The 12059-nt window shown below is 43.4% G+C and overlaps 1 protein-coding gene across 19 annotated transcripts in view; it reads left to right on the top strand.

Moving 5' to 3' along the window:
• NRXN3 (neurexin 3) overlaps positions 1-12059 on the top strand; it is a 1132087-nt gene that overhangs the window by 881556 nt on the left and 238472 nt on the right. The gene's annotated exons all lie outside the window — the stretch shown is intronic.

Here is a 12059-nt window from a genome sequence, read left to right as displayed (position 1 = left end):
AGGCTCTGGGCAGGAAATTGAAGCAATTAAATGCACAAATTGTCATCTCATCTGTCCTCCCAGTTGAACGACGTGGCCCAGGGAGAGAGGGAAAAATAGTGGAAGTGAACAACTGGCTTCGCAAATGGTGTAAACAGGAACGGTTTGGATTCTTAGATCACGGAATGCAGTTTCTTGAAGATGGACTTCTGGCAAGCGATGGGCTGCACCTCACAACGGTTGGTAGGAATGTTTTTGCAAAAAATCTCAGAAACCTCATCAGGAGGGCTTTAAACTGACTAATGTGGGGGAGGGAGACAGTGCTCCTGAAGGTAGGAGTCTATCAATTGATGAAGATGATCATCCAAATGTCATAGACCAAATGGAGCAAACAGCACGCAGACCTAGTGGTGGGAGGAAAAAATCCTTAAATAAGAGACACGGGGGAATGATTAATGGACTTCAATGTCTGTACACTAATGCACAAAGTATGGGAAATAAACAAGATGAGCTTGAGCTCTTGGTACAGCAAACTAAATATGACATAATAGGCATCACTGAAACCTGGTGGGATAAGTCCCACGATTGGAATGTAATAATGGAGGGATACAATCTATTTCAGAGAAACAGACCAGACAAGAAAGGAGGAGGAGTGGCGTTATATGTCAGGGATGTGTATACCTGTGAAGAGATCCAAGATTTAGAACCTCAAAGCCAAAGTGAGAGCATTTGGGTCAAAATTAAGGGAGAGAAGAATAACAGTGACCTCATTGTGGGAGTTTACTATAGATCCCCAAGCCAAACGGAGGATATAGATGATGCCTTCCTGGAACAGATGGCCAAGCATGCAAAAGGAAGGGAGATAGTAGTAATGGGGGACTTCAATTACCCGGATATTTGTTGGATGTCAAACTCAGCCAAGAGCATAAGGTCAAACAGATTCCTCACTGGCCTTGCAGACAACTTCATTGTCCAGAAAGTGGGAGAAGCTACAAGAGGAACAGCCATTTTAGATCTGGTCCTAACCAATGTTGATGACCTGGTTAGTGGGGTAGAAGTGGAAGGATCATTAGGCGCGAGTGATCATGCTCTTCTGAAGTTTACTATACAGCGGAAAGGAGCAGCCAAGCATACTAGGACTCAATTTCTCGACTTTAAGAAAGCCGACTTCATAAAACTTAGGGAAGTGCTGGGTGAGATCCCATGGACAGTAATACTAAAAGGAAAGGGAGTTCATGATGGCTGGGAGTTTGTTAAGAGGGAGATAGTAAAAGCACAACTTCAGGCAATACCAATGAGACGGAAACATGGAAGGTGCCTAAAGAAGCCAGGGTGGCTATCTAAAGAACTTTTAACTGAGTTAAGATTAAAAAGGATGTGTACAAAAAATGGAAAAGGGGGGAAACCACCAAAGAGGAATTCAAACAAATAGCCAGCACGTGTAGACACAAAGTCAGAAAAGCTAAAGCACAGAATGAACTCAGGCTTGCTAGAGAGGTTAAAAGCAACAAAAAAGGCTTTTATGGGTATGTTCGTAGCAAAAGGAAGAACAAAGAAACAGTGGGGTCACTCAGAGGAGAAGATGGTGAAATGCAAACAGGGGACACAGAAAGGGCTGAACTCCTCAATGCCTTCTTTGCCTCAGTCTTCTCCGATAAAGAAAACAATGCCCGACCTGAAGAATTTGGAGCAAATGATTCAGCAGAGGAAACACAGCCCAGAATAACTAAGGAGATAGTACAAGAATACTTGGCTAGTCTAGATGTATTCAAGTCTCCAGGGCCAGATGAACTGCATCCAAGAGTATTAAAAGAACTGGCAGATGTGATTTCAGAACCACTGGCAGTCATCTTTGAGAATTCCTGGAGAACAGGCGAAGTCCCGGCAGACTGGAGGAGGGCAAATGTTGTCCCTATTTTCAAAAAGGGGAAAAGAGAGGACCCAAATAATTACCGCCCAGTCAGTCTGACATCAATACCAGGGAAGATTCTGGAGCAGATCATTAAGCAAACAGTCTGTGAGCACCTGGAAAGGAATGCTGTGATCACCAATAGTCAGCATGGATTTCTGAAAAATAAGTCATGTCAGACTAACCTGATCTCGTTTTTTGACAGAATTACAAGCCTGGTAGATGAAGGGAACGCAGTGGATGTAGCCTACCTTGATTTCAGCAAGGCATTTGACAAGGTGCCCCATGATATTCTTGTAAAGAAGCTGGTAAAATGCGGTCTTGACTACGCTACCACTCAGTGGATTTGTAACTGGCTGACTGACCGAACCCAAAGGGTGCTCATCAATGGTTCCTCTTCATCCTGGAGAAGAGTGACTAGTGGGGTGCCACAGGGTTCTGTCTTGGGCCCGGTCTTATTCAACATCTTTATCAACGACTTGGATGATGGACTCAAGGGCATCCTGATCAAATTTGCAGATGACACCAAACTGGGAGGGGTGGCTAACACCCCAGAGGACAGGAACACACTTCAAAACGACCTTGACAGATTAGAGAACTGGGCCAAAAGAAACAAGATGAACTTTAACAGGGAGAAATGTAAAGTATTGCACTTGGGCAAAAAAAATGAGAGGCACAAATACAAGATGGGTGACACCTGGCTTGAGAGCACTACATGTGAAAAGGATCTAGGAGTCTTGGTTGACCACAAACTTGACATGAGCCAACAGTGTGACGCGGCAGCTAAAAAAGCCAATGCAATTCTGGGCTGCATCAATAGGAGTATAGCATCTAGATCAAGGGAAGTAATAGTGCCACTGTATTCTGCTCTGGTCAGACCTCACCTGGAGTACTGTGTCCAGTTCTGGGCACCACAGTTCAAGAAGGACATTGACAAACTGGAACGTGTCCAGAGGAGGGCAACCAAAATGGTCAAAGGCCTGGAAACGATGCCTTATGAGGAACGGCTAAGGGAGCTGGGCATGTTTAGCCTGGAGAAGAGGAGGTTAAGGGGTGATATGATAGCCATGTTCAAATATATAAAAGGATGTCACATAGAGGAGGGAGAAAGGTTGTTTTCTGCTGCTCCAGAGAAGCGGACACGGAGCAATGGATCCAAACTACAAGAAAGAAGATTCCACCTAAACATTAGGAAGAACTTCCTGACAGTAAGAGCTGTTCGACAGTGGAATTTGCTGCCAAGGAGTGTGGTGGAGTCTCCTTCTTTGGAGGTCTTTAAGCAGAGGCTTGACAACCATATGTCAGGAGTGCTCTGATGGTGTTTCCTGCTTGGCAGGGGGTTGGACTCGATGGCCCTTGTGGTCTCTTCCAACTCTATGATTCTATGATTCTATGATTCTAAACAGTTAGCAACCTCTGCACTAGTGTCACTGGAGAGAGAACCACATGGAGATAGTGAATGAATGAACTGGCAGGAAGAACAATAATAAGGAATAACATTAGCATTCTATACAGTGCTTCAGAAAGAGTTCAAAGCATTTCACATGCATGACCTCAGTAATCCATGGAACATCTTCATAAGGAGGCTAGCATAGTTATCTTCTGCTGCAGATTGCAGGGGGTCGGGATAGCTCAGCAAAGGCTGAGATAGTAGCTTGCCTAAGGGCAGTTAGTGAATTCTTGGCAGAGGCAAGATCTGAACCCGAGATGTCCTGGCTCATCTCATTCACCAGCGCACAAATCATGGGAAGAAAAGGCAGGAGGTGTGTATGCTAATGACATTCAGAAGCTCAACTCCATGATCCTATAAGCCCATCATGACCCCCATAGGCTTCTCTCCTTTCAGCGCTAGGGAAATTCCACCCCCCCATGCATTTGTGCAGTGCTGGTGGTAAAATATGACATGGCATTGTTAATCTGTTTTTCATATGTGTACATGATTTTATTACCTTTTTTTCTATTTCAGTTTCAAATGTTATGCAATGTTACTGTTTATGTATATACCACCTTCTGGCCAAACCGCCCCCCCCCCCAAGACAGCTCACAAAAATAACACACAAATTTGAATACAGAAAGTGCATATAGGGGAATCCTCACTTACAGGGGGCTTCCATTCCTGGCTTCTGTTGCCCCACCCCATTCCACCCTGTTCTGCCCCTGCCCCTTTTGGCACCGAAATGGCACATATGCCAGCAGGAATGTGCAGGCTGCTCGCGTGCAAGTGAGGAAGTGCCTGTATTATAAAAACTAAGTATGAAAAAAATCTTAACATTTAAAAACTATATTTAAAATGAAATACATTCAGTGCTTTTTTTCTGGGGGGATGCAGGGGTAAGCACACCCCTAAACATTTTGTGAATCTAAGTTTGGCCTCATTGAGGGGCAGTATTTCAATATGAGTAGGAAAATGAGAGTACCCCTAAACATTTTTTTTTAGAAAAAAAGCACTGAGTACATTCATATTCTTGCTCAAAAGGCAAAGGGGCTGTTAGAGATAGCCAGAGTAAATACTTAGACAGCAGGTCCTCTTTATAAGGGTCTCAAGCAGGGGGCAAGGCAGTGGAAAAGCTTGCCTTGGTGGTTCCAGCAGTCTCTCTTCTGTAGCAAATCATTTTGGGACTTCTTTTTCTTTTTCTTTTAGTTGGAAGTAATGTGTGCATTTAATAAACCTGTACCCAAATACAGGAGCTAATGGAACATGACAAAATTCCACTGCAATTTCCACGATCATGGTAACAATCTTTGGAGCTCCTACAGTTGTGGATATTTCAGCAGAGGTTTGAAAAAAAAATCACTAATGAAAAATTCACTAATGGTTTTTTGGTTGAGGGGTGAAGAGGAGAAGAGTGGTGTGGCATCACTTGCTCTTCACTGCTTTAGAAAGTGGCAGGTTTTGTCAAAGAATCAGGATGCTCCCTACAACCAATACAATGGCATCTTTGGGGACACACTTTGTGTCTCAGACCTGCTCTAGACAATTTTTGCTGTCTTGTTTGTAGGGAGGGGAACCCCTGCCACTTTCAACAAAGAACAACAGCTTGCTGCAATTTAGGCCATTGGGAAGCCTCTTACTAATCCCGCTATAGGACTGTTAGCCTAAGAAAGGAATGTTTGAAAGGGAAACATGATAATGGCATATCTGAACGCGGCTGCACAGAATCAAGGGGCTGGCTGGGAACGGGACTGGAAGGTTATCTAGCCCAACTCCTTGTGCCGAGGCAATCCTCTCCATATGCAGACACTCTTAATGGATTAGAACCTGTTATCCAGTGCTGCATGCAAGGGGCAGAATATGGACCAGGAGACACAATACCAGAGTTACCCAGGGATAAGGCTTAAGTGAAGTTAAATACAGCCAGATGCCACAAATATGTAGCAGCCGTGGAGGAAACACAAATCCTGATTGTGGTGCAATTTAAATAGCTTTAAATTGCGAGAAGAAAAATAGCAGAATGCAATTCAGCTGTCATTGCAGTCAGAGGCAAAACTCACAAGGATTTCAACGGTGGTAGATTGCATCTTTAGATTTAATAATAGGGACACTTTTTAACCTTTCAGCACAATTTGGGGGGGGGATTCCAAGGAAGGATATGGAAAGCCTGTTGCAGAATCTTTTTTTACAATTACAATTTGGACCAACGTACAGCAAGTGTTTTTTCAGTATGAAATTGGATTTCTTTGGGGAGAGGATAAAGCGCATGCATAGAATGAGTTGTAGAGATGGATAAAGAGCCCGAGCTCAGCAGCAAGGTACATGTTTTGCATGAGGAAGACCCCAGGTTCAATCTCTAACACCTTGAGTGAAAATATTCCAAGCAGCAGGTGCTGGGAAATATAGCTATACCTGAGGACTTAGAAAGCACTGACAGCCAGCAAGATGGTGACTAGCAGTGCTTTCTAAGGCCTAGAGTAAGGTATGAGGTGGCAAACTTGGTGGCTCCACTGTATGGTTATCTCCCTGCAGGTAGAAAACAAACTAGCACAAGTATTGGACAATAGTCTGTCCCTCTGGCACGCTCATTATTTTTCTTGTTTGTCGCTTTGTTTTTATTTAACATGATACCACTCTCCCAGACCCACAGCCTGGAGTGATTCTACCAACTGGTTTTTCTGTGTATGCACATAAGATCAGGTCAGATGCATATCTGGATCAGGCCAGATGCACATCTACTCCAGGATCCTGCACTCACAGTGGCCATCCTGATGCCTAGGGAAGCCCACGAGCAGGACCTGAGTACAACAGCACCCTGTCCAATTGCAATTCCCATCAACTGTTTTTCAGGGGCACACTCTCTTTGATAAGGGAGCTACCAGGTAGCCAATGATAGCCCTATCATCTGTGATTGTGTCTTATCCCCCATTAAAGTCATTCAAGTGGGTGCCCAGTACTACATCTTTGATAGTGAATTCAATTGTTTTATCTGTGTGTTTTTATGGAGAAATGCCTACTTTTGCCGGTCCTGAATATTCCAAAATTCATGTTTGGCATGGATGTAATGCTAAGCCAAACCATGGCTTAGCTTTTGAAAGGGTGGCAATAGCAGGACCAGAGGTGGCGCAAAATGGCCACGATTTCCCCCTGAGAATACCTACCCACATGCTTGTGTGTTTGGCTTGCTGTTAACATGCAAACCAGATCCATGAATTGGTTCATTTAGCTGGGTGGTCTCTACTCTGGTTGACAGCAGTAGCTTCAACTTCTCCATTTAACCAGAAATGTCAAGGTTTCATCCTGAAACCTTCTGTATGCAAAATGTGTGTGCTGCCACTAAGCACATATGACCCTCCCAATTTGATCAAGGTGCTCATCATCATCATCATTGGGATGACACAATTGGCCATGACAAAGCAATGCCTTCTTTTCAACCCAAATTTAAAGTGGACTAGCTGCCAAGCAAACAGCCCTGAAGTGACAAATTGGAAGACCAGCAGTGCCTAATGAAACTGAGGGGCAGTGAAGAGGCAGATGCAATAGTGCATTTGTGTCCAGGAGACACAAATTAATTCCTTTACTGCTGCCCACGAAACATTCTCTTTCAACATCCATCAAGGCAATTTAGGAATGAGCTTTCATGAAAATATCTACCCCCACCAGGATTCTGATTGTGAGATTGTGGGTAGCAATCTGTTTTAATGATTGATTTTGCTAATGCTGAGTTGCCTCCTGGAAACCTAGATGATATCGTTATGCATGGAAAGTAAATTCGTTAGGATTAGTGCAAAGATAAGAATCAATGTTGGGGGAAAGTAGGTGTTCAGCAAGTTCCCAAACCGCTTCCCTGACATGCTGCAGGTACTAAATAGTAAAAAAAAAAAAAAAACCCAAGTTGACTTCATTTCTTCATTATCTGCCATATGGTGTGTTTCGATTAGGTCATTGCTTACCTCCAGCTATGATGGCAGGTGCTTCTTCTGCAAGGGGCTTCAAAAGGACTCCAACTGTAAATCAGCTTCTAAATAAGATGTGACGTACTGTGCAGAAGAATCCATAATTGTGTTGGATGTTCATATTATTAATATTAATATTATCTTCACCGCACATTTCTATAAGGAAAACACACACACATTCAGCTAACAACAATAACAGAGCTCTACAACAGCACAGAATAGCACATAAGCAAGCAAAATATCACAAAATTGTAAAACAGCAAGAACGAAACAGTTAACTCTCCCCCACCATACACACAAAATTGTAGAACATAGGCAGTGCTTTCCCTGAAAGAACTTTGAAATAACTTAAGTTGTAATTGCTAAGCTGTGATGATGTGGACTAACTCCTTCTGCTCTTCATCATCATGATCCACAGTCATCATCCCAATTGTGTAGCACAGGCAAAGTACATGGAGCTCTACAGAGTCAACAGGAGCCTGCCCCAAGGCACTTACAGTATGACAGTGTGTGGCTTAGTCATTATTACCTCCTGCAATTCAAGTGGGAGTATGTCCAAGTAACAATGTTGAGCACTGAGATGTTAGTAAGCAAACATTTGCATATATGTTTATATATTTTGTTTTGTTTTTTCGCTCAGTGATTTGTTTTTTATTAAGCAGTCTTTAACTAATGAGCCAAGCTTAAAAAGTCTGCAGTATACAGTTGTACTCAATGTGATTGTTAGATATGATAGAGACATGCATGTTCATTCAGAGCAGTAAGTCCCATGGTATTCAGCAAGGTTTACTCCCAGGTAAGTGTGCACAGGATTGCATGCCATTGTTGAAAGCCTGTCGATGCCAGATTTGGTCAAAAGACAGTCTTTAAATTTAAATAATAGAATATAAATTCTGCTGGTATTAAGCAACAGCTTGCATTTATGTAGTACATTCAAAATGCTAGAAGCTCTTTACATTATCTCAGTCCTTGAACAGTCTTGTAAGCGAGACCAATATTATTATATTGATAATGGAGACTGCAGCACTGCTGAGCCTCAGAAAGGGGGCCAGGCTGCCTAATGAGTTTATATCATGTGTGTTTTTGCATTTGGTACAATAATAAAGCACCACAGCTTCAAGCAACAAAAAGCAAGTTGTTGGATTCCTTAAAAACGGAATTCCCAGGCTTCCATGGGAACTTGTAGGCTTCTACAGATAATCCCAGGCTGCAATTCATGCAGAAGTGGCTACTGGCACATTCTCATGCACATCAGTTTGTCCTACATTTATCTCCAACTTGAAAGTGGGGGTAGGGACGCGGGTGGCGCTGTGGGTTAAACCACAGAGTCTACGACTTGTCGATCAGAAGGTCGGCAGTTCGAATCCCCGCGACGGGTGAGCTCCCGTTGCTCGGTCCCTGCTCCTGCCAACCTAGCAGTTTGAAAGCACGTCAAACTGCAAGTAGATAAATAGGTACCACTCCGGCAGGAAGGTAAACGGCGTTTCCGTGTGCTGCTCTGGTTCGCCAGAAGCGGCTTAGTCATGCTGGCCACATGACCTGGAAGCTGTACGCCGGCTCCCTTGGCCAATAAAGCGAGATGAGTGCTGCAACCCCAGAGTCGGTCACGACTGGACCTAATGGTCAGGGGTCCCTTTACCTTTACCTGGAAGTGGGGGGGAAATGGGGGGGGGTGTCCATACAATACTATGCCAGGAAGTGCAGAGGTGAGAAAACTTGATATTTACATAATTTTACATTTATTTCTATAGATCTCTACTTTTGCTACTGTTCCTACCCCAATACCAATTTGTACAAACACTTAGTGCAGGAGTCCAGTGGCCAATTGTATCCCCTTGACTTCTCTGTTTGGCCTTTGGGACTGTTCCCAGACCACCCCTGTACTCAGGCTGTTCCCTCCTTGAGTGCTCCTCCTGCCTGGCTGGAATAGGTCCTTGAGTCATTTAACTTGCATACATGCCTGGATAGTGGGATGAGTGCAGAAGCCTCTGACTTCTACATGACCAGAACATAACGCACTATACAAATGGAAGGGAGGAATTCAACGTCATGTTAAGAAGGTGGTCATTCCGTCAGAGCAAACATTTCGGTTTGCCAGACAGAACGATCTCCTCTACCCAAGTGGAAGTCCTTCCACAGGGCTTCTGCTGATGGGAGTCATTCATCATATCCCACCCCAAGAGTCACATGCATTTTTCCATCCACATTTCCATCTGGTCCTCTCCATCAATGGTACATGGCCTCTGGAAGGTACAATGTGGCCCTCAAGTTGAAAATGGTCCCTCCCCCCACCCCTGCCTTAGTGCGAGCTTTGAACTGATCTCTTGCTCATTTGTTCATGAACCAAAAGTGACCCAGCAGAGTAGATCCCAACCAGCCTGTTTCTTTTCCTTTGAGGAAAGTGCTTTGCATGTTTCTCTGGCTTCCATTTGGTGCTTTGACATTAAAGAGCAAGAGGGAAAGACCAGGAAAGCACCCAATCATCAGGACAGTTAGAGTCAAGCGATATTTTCTAGGCAGCTGTCGATAGAGTGTGCATGAGATTATTATTGTTTGCAGAGGCTTTATTGATTTTGGCTTTGTTCAAGCCCAGAAATCTGTTTACAGCAGCCTATAAAAAGAGTGGATACTTCTTTTACTGAAGGTTAACATGCTGTGTTTATTTAATTGAATGGAAATGGCTTTTATGTTGTTTAAATGTCATTGTTAATAAATTTTCAAGAGACCCTCGATTCTGCTAGCTGGAGAGAAGGGGGGAGGGGGGAGTCAGAAAACTGTAGCAAAATGCAGTAGCCTGATCTCCTTTTCCCCCATTCAGAAATGTAAAAAGAATTAAAGAGAGACCTGGTGAGAAGGTTGGCTTTTGGAACAGCAGGCTTCATATGAATTAACATCTCTCTTGGATACATATTTTTTCACTTCCTTTCCTTTTTCTCACATTATATTCTAGGAAGCTCCCTTAAAGGTTTTTTTAGGTGGAGGGGAAATGAGCTTGTATTTCAGACAGGAATATTATGACTCCTAGGGAATGGTCTTGAGGCAAATGAAACAGCTTCCTTGCTGAAGCTAAGCTGGGGTGGGCCACATTTGCACCATACATTTAAAGCAGTATCATAGCATCTGAAAGCAGACAAGCTTTCTCCCAAAGAATTCCAGGATCTGTAGTTTGTTAAGGGCACTGAGAATTGTTAGGAGACTCCTGTTCTTCTCCCAGAGCTACAGTTCCCAAAGTGGTCTAACAATCAATCCCTTTTCACAGGGAAGTCCCGGAACTGTGGCTCTGTGAGGGGAGAAAGTGTCTTCTAGCAAATCCCAGCAGCCTTAACCAACTACAGCTCCCAGAATTATTTGAGGGCAGCCTTGACTGTTACAAGTGATAAGTGTAAATGTGGCCATGGTCATTTTCATTACTGGCAGCCAAGAGATGGGCTCCATTATGTTAGAGATGGGGAACAAATTCAGTTCAAATTTTAATGCAAAATTACTCAATTTACACTTCCTCAAAAAATATTCTGTATGCACAGGAGCATTGGCCCTGACCTGGTGGAACACTCTGTCACAAGAGACTAGGACCCTGAGGGCCTGCAAGACAGAGCTGTTCTGCCTGGCCTTTGGTTTGGACTCAGTCTGACCCTTATGTTTCCCTCCCCTTATGGTTTTGATCTATGGGCTACTTTTAAAATGAGGCTGCATTTAAAATTGCAGTTTAACCTGTATTTTAAATTGTTTTTTCCCCCCTATTATGTTTTTACTGTAATTTTACTGTAAGCCACCCTGAGCCCGGCTCTGGCCAGGGAGGGCAGGGTATAAAAAAAATTTATTATTATTTATTATTATTATTTATGTACCTCTCCCTGAAACAAGTGCAGCTGTGACTGAGATACAAGGTGCTTATTTATTTATTTACCTAGACACTGGCAAATTCTTAGTTATCTAATTAAGGGAATTATTCACTACTAGGGAGATGCTGTTAATGACATCCATGCCACTTTTAGTGTGATATAACAGGGACAAATGAGATGAGTATTCAGGATGACAGTTACAGGTTTTGCAATGTAATGTACACAACCTGTGAAAAAAGGCTCAGTGAGAAAATGTAGTAATCATGGCAGCTTAATACATACATTCCAAATGCCCTGGAAAAAATGGGACAGCCTGTTTCGTTGTGGGAAATTGTGATGGCCATTTAGGTCCTGTGGTCATTTACACTCTTGCATGGCGCTCTCACCCCAAGAAGTACTTATTCAGGGCTGTAATTTCATGCAGTGCCCAAAATGTGCATTTTGGGGCACCCTGCAAGATCTTGCCCCACCATAAGTACTTTTTTGGGGTGAGAGCAAGGTGCTGGTCACGTGACTTGCCTGGGAGCACGTCCCAGAAGACACCCATCCCAGTTTTGGGTCTGAAAAAGTTGGATGGTATTTTCCTAGGCAGGTGAAACACTTGTTAATTCCTTGAACAAGACTTAGGGCTCATTCATACTTAAGCTTGTCCCGTGCCTAGAAAGCATGAGTCCAAGTGGTTTTCCAGTTGCCCTGTGCTTTCTCCGCATGGGTCTGAGCAGTTTACTCTTTGATGAACTACTTTCCTTGGGAAAACCCACTCTTTAGTCCTGAACCGGAGCAAATGTCAATCTGTGGAAAATGCAATTTGTGGAAAACCATTGATGAGCAGTCTTTGGGTTCTGTCAGTCAACCAGCCACAAATCCACATCGTATAGCTCACTATGATAGTTTTCTTTAAAATTTTGCCCAAGTCTCCATTTTATTTATTCATTCATTCA

The sequence above is a fragment of the Podarcis raffonei genome, chromosome 1, assembly GCF_027172205.1.
Source record: "Podarcis raffonei isolate rPodRaf1 chromosome 1, rPodRaf1.pri, whole genome shotgun sequence".
NCBI classification, from domain to species: domain Eukaryota; kingdom Metazoa; phylum Chordata; class Lepidosauria; order Squamata; family Lacertidae; genus Podarcis; species Podarcis raffonei.
Note: the sequence above shows the minus strand (reverse complement) of the source record. Positions and strands in the feature narration are given on the sequence as shown.